The sequence below is a fragment of the Alligator sinensis genome, unplaced genomic scaffold, assembly GCF_000455745.1.
Source record: "Alligator sinensis unplaced genomic scaffold, ASM45574v1 scaffold269_1, whole genome shotgun sequence".
Taxonomy (NCBI): domain Eukaryota; kingdom Metazoa; phylum Chordata; order Crocodylia; family Alligatoridae; genus Alligator; species Alligator sinensis.
Genome location: NW_005842048.1, coordinates 2,164,297 through 2,169,993, shown reverse-complemented (window position 1 = coordinate 2,169,993; position 5,697 = coordinate 2,164,297).

Here is a 5,697-nt window from a genome sequence, read left to right as displayed (position 1 = left end):
CCCCCCCCCCCCCCCGCCACACACACACACACACACCTCTCTCTGTGAGGTCTGCTGTAGTATTGGATTTGGCCCAATATTTATTTAATATTGATTAACTAAAAATACTTTAGATCAGTGGTTCTTAGCCTCCCTAGACTCAAGGTGCCCCATCATAGTTTTTTAAATGAGGTAGTGCTCTATTCACAAATGGTTGGCTATTAATGACAGTATTTACCTCCTTGCAGAGGGGCAGGATAGCTTTTATTTACCTATCTCTTCACAATTCCTGAAGTATCTTTCAAAAGATGCTGTGGCACCCTGGGTGCCCTGACACCCTAGTTCAGGGGTCAGCAACCCCTGGCATGCGTGCCAAGCATGACACATGAGGCCATTTTGCTTGTCATGCCATGGCCAGCCTTGGCTCTGGGTAGCTGCTGCCAGCAACAGAGCCCAGGCTGCTCCAAGCAGGCCTTGCTTGCAGTGGCTGCATGCGCATGGAGCTGATGCTGGAACTGTGGAGCCCAGCGCAGCTGTTTGCAGCCTGCCCGCTGCTTGCTGCAGCTGCCCAGAGCCCAGGCTGGCTACAAACAGCTGCACCAGGCTCTGGAGCCCAGTCACCAGCTCTGTGCCAGGAGCAGGGGAGACACCGGGGTTGCGCTGCCTCAGGCCCCTCCCCCACTTCCCGCTCTGAGGTGTGCTTGCACACGCCGGTACAGAGCTGTTGCCAGGGCTCCAGAGCCTGGCACAGCTGTTTGCAGTCTCCCCCGGCTCTGGGTAGCTGGCTTTGGGTGGCGGGCAGGAGCAGCAGGGCTGGGGGGCAGGGGCTTTGGGTGGGGGGCAAGGGGCACAAGCAGGGCATCCTGCCATGTACCTGCTGCCCTTATTTAGTTTTTCTGGCATGCCGGCACTCCGGCACCTTCCAAGGTAGGCATTGTGGTGTTTTTTGCCACTCTGGCCAAAAAATGTTGCCTACCCCTGCCCTAGTTGACAATCACTGATATACCTTCTTGATTTTTACATGATATTAAGACTTTCCTACCCACCTCTTCCAACCCACTTTATATTAACTGTTTAGAGTCAGGTTTTGTGTTTCAAAATTCCAGTGCTACAAGCAGGAACAGCCGAGTAAACAAAAATTAACTCAGAGTCATGATGTAACATCACAAAATGCCTAGCTCTTGAATGCTTCTGGCATTAAAATATGGTGATCCTATCATCTTGGGTTCAAAAAGAAGGAAGCTTCTTCAAGGAAATTTTGATGGGTGTCACTTCTCTGTCAGAATGTCGTATCTTTACTATTTGCAACCTTGATACAGGAGGCAACAATTTATGATCAGTGAGTTTCTCATATTAGGATCTGATATTTTCTCTCTGCTTCCTCTCTTGCACTAGGTAGTAATGTTTGATGGGTGTCACTCATCCATCACCATTTTCTGTGTGCTGAAGTAATAATGCAGATGGTGAAAGTAGGAAATAAAAACAGACTTATGAAAATTTGCTTTTTCCTGCTACAAGGGCATAAGTTGGAGAAACAGAATGAAGTGTGGCACACCAATAAAAATTAAAAAGCAAGATAAATACAAAATATTACAAGTTTGATATTTGTTCGATTTAATGTTACAACACACTTCCAGCCTTGTTTTTGGTAGGACCACAGCTGTGAATAAAGTCTGTAGATTTGGCCCCATAAAGGTACAGTATCACAGCCAGTCAGTGCACTGTATCATTTCTTTGCCAGTGTGCACATCTACACAAGGCATTTACTACAGAATAGACTAATTAGCTCAGCAGTAAACATCTTGCATCTACATGTGAAGGGCTATTAGGCTGGAGTAAACTAATAACTCTGCATCAGGATAGTACTTGTATTTACTCTACTCAACTTTCATAGATTTTCTCCATGGTTTCCATGACGTGTGTGATGTTGCACAGTCTCCATGCTATTCTTCATTATGCACCTTCAGTATTCACCTAGTATTATCATATGTACAGAAAGAAATTCTGATCTTGGAACTGTGTCCACTAGTACTGGCTACTTGACTTATCTGTGCCTGTCAGCCATAGCTATTTCTCCTCTAACCTATTATCTTCAAGATTTCTTTGGAAACCAAAGAAATAGTACCAGCTATCTGTGCAGCAGAAACAGTACCTAAGGCAAATTTCAGGCCCTGTACCAGGCCAGTCAAGAGACACGACAAAATATTAAGTAGGTAAAACAAGTCAAGAAGAGAGATTAGAGATGTCCCCATTTCTGCATGTTTATTGTTCCTAGCAACTGTCTGTTAATTTGGAAGAAAGACATCATAATAATATTGTGCGTGACCAAAATACTGATCATAAGATCAAATAATAAGTAAATGTAGAAAATGTAGTAGGCTAGTTTAAGAATGGGCTATTTGTGATAAATGGTAAACAAATGTTTGTATATCTATCATCCTTCATAAAACCAGTTAGAGCATATACAATGTTAATTAGCGTGGTATTTTAAAATATTTTGACCACTGTCATTCAAACTACCTGTCTCATAGATATATATAACCAAGTACTCAAATGAGCAGAAATCCTTAGGACAAAGTAATATTCCAAAAGTATCTAAACTAACATTAAAATAATATACTATGTGCAGACACAAAATAAAACACTTTGCACATATCGTGCCTCTTATAAATAGATGCTAAAATACTTGAAAAACATTAACAAATTAAATCACACAACAGTGCCATTGGGTAGGAAAGGATTGTCCCCATTTAACTGATGAGAAAATGGAAACCCGAAAAAGGATACACTAGAAAGGTCAAGTGCTTTGACTAAAACCATACGTCATGTTAATGACAAAGCTGGGAATCAAGCAATCCTGACGCCAATCCCCTGCTCACACATTAGCAATCTCCCCCTAAAGAATGCAAAAATAAATTAAAGTTTACAGGGTGTGATACAGGAAACAAATCCAAGATAGGAATAGTGTACAGAACATCCACAACCACATGTTGTTACGTATCTCTAGCTGCCAAATAAATCATCTTGAAGTTTTGTGTAAACTCTTAAAAATGTAGCTAGACCTCATTGGAGTACTGATTTCCCTTAAGCCTGTTTCAATATCCATGTTTGACAGCTTTATAGTAAATCATAGTTTTTAAAGATAAACTTTGCTTGCTTCAGCACTGACTGGAAAAATGTGTTTTGTAGCTACACCATTATATTACCTAGATTATATTATTACTTCTGTATTGTTCCAATATTCTTTTATCATCATTATTTTTAATAGAATTTTTAAACCTAAAGATGCACTTTCCATCAATTTAAAGCAACAAGAGAAACAAAAATATATTATTTTAGAAAAAGTTCTGTAAATGAAACAAACTAACGGAATAGTCAGAGAAGAAAACAACAACATGAGAAGAAAGTGTTCATGCAATCCCTTTTTGAGAATAAGAGATTAAATTTTTTGCAGGGACAGACCGGAACTAAAACCCTTGTCTGTGTTTTAAAATCATACCTAGACATGCTTCTAAATGCAATATTAATACCACTTTCTGCCTGGGGGTAGGGTGAAACTTCCATGAATAAGTTATTGCATCTTATTAATTTTGCATATTCCTTCCAAGTATCTGTCATTGGTGCTGTTGGATACAGGGTATACCTTTAGATATTCCATTGGTCTGATCACATATGGGGATTTATGGGTTCCCACCACATACACTTTCAGTATGGTGGACTACTTTCAGACTTCTGGAAACATACAGCTAATGCTTTATAGTGTCTGCTGGAGAAAATTGTGAACTTTTTATGATGACATCATGGATACACTGGATAATAGGTTATCATGTTAAAAAACCTGTGTGTTAAAAAAGCATTTGTTTATTAAAGATCACTCTGTCTTTCATGAGTGGCTATTAATAGCTGGCTATTCATTCTTTCAGTAGCCAGCCTCTCCTTCAGTAGCCAACCCCTCTGCAGCATGTTGAGTTGGGCAGGAGCAGCCCTGAGCTGGGTGGCTGACTCCCTGGACCCTCTGCCAGCTGGGGCTGTGCTGCCCCAGCTCAACATGCTATAGTGCCAGGTGCACATGTAAAAGCTGTGTGCGGGAGCAATAAACTCTGGCATGAAGTGCACCAGCGTTTATTGCATCAAATTAATTCCATGTATAGACACACCCAGTGATAAATGAGAACTTCCTACCTTATCTTATTATACCCTCCATAAATGCACAAACTTAACATCAGTTAGGTTCCTTGCCCCCACTCTTTGCTTAGAATATCATTCCGAAACTACACTTCTCAGATAATTAAAACACATCTTTTATTTGCTAACCTAAATTTGTTCACAGTTTATAGCCATTTGATCTTATGCTGGTATTTTTCTTTAGTCTCCAAAGATTTTCCCCTTGCTACTATTCATCTCATGGAAGAAATTATATCCCCTCTTAATCTTCATTTTACTCAGCTAAAGAAGCCAAGATCTTTTCATTTTCTCTCACAATAAGATCCCTACCTCTTAGCAACTTTACCAGCCCTCTTTTATACCTGTCCTGGCTTAAGTTAATAATTGTATAAACATTGTTTACAGAATTATAAACAATATTTGAAATGAGGATTTATTCATGCCTTGTATGATGATACTAGTACTTCCTCGTGTCTACTGAATATACCCCACCTAATATGTTCTAGAACAGCATACTTGTCTTTCCACCCCTTTTTCATTCATCTCCCAATGTGTCTCTATCTCCTTCTCAATTCTTTATTCTTTTTATTCCACTTCCTTGTCCATGAATTCTTCATATCATGGAGCTTTTCCATTTCTGCCCATATTTTCCTCACTCCCTTTCTTTGTTTAGCTGTTGCTGTAAAGTTCGCTCTTGTATAATTTTGGATACCCTTCTCCAATTTTGGCCTCAGTGATTAGAGCACTACATATGTATAAGTTAGTCCCAGAAATAACCAGTCAGTGTCCAAAACATATATACAATTCTTAATAATCTACCTGATCCTTTTCATCTTGATATCATGTATGGAGTTGTAAGTCTAGTTAAGTTTTGACAAAGCAAGTGTGCAAATGCACATCCTAGCACCCAGAGAGTAGAATTGTGGTACTCCTTGAAGACTTGAGAGCTATAAATCACATTGGATGAGTTACATTAATTCATACTCAGTATGCAGTTTTTCTTTTTGTGGCAGAGATAATACTCAATATTTTTCAGTTTAATATTTAATAACAGTCTTCATTTAATAAATAGCACAAACAAAATTTAGTAAAATTTATTCCACAGGCAAAAATATTCATTTTCTTTAATATATGTGTTACTAAATATGAATACCAAGTATGTTTATCTTAAGGAATCATTTTGATGGCTAGAAAATGATATTTAGAGGTTTGCTCTTGGGAATTGGCTTGTAGGTAGTGTAGATACGTATTAGAACAAATGGTCCAGGAGAACAGCTTGGGATAACTGGGTTCTAAAAGCCTGTTTGTGATAGTTTCCTTCAAGGCCCTCTGTGTCTGAAACCAGCAGACAGAAGCTAGGAATTTGAAGACGTGTATCATACTGTTCCATAACATGAGATAGGGTAGCTTCAGGTCACAATGTCCAACTGCAGAGCCCTTGGGATTTCTGGGTTTGGTAAACAGACCAAATTAGGAGGCCCAGGAAGTAACCAAATTAAGGTGTGTGTGTGTATGTGATGAGTTTGTTGGAGCAAAGGAATATGCTAATAGAAC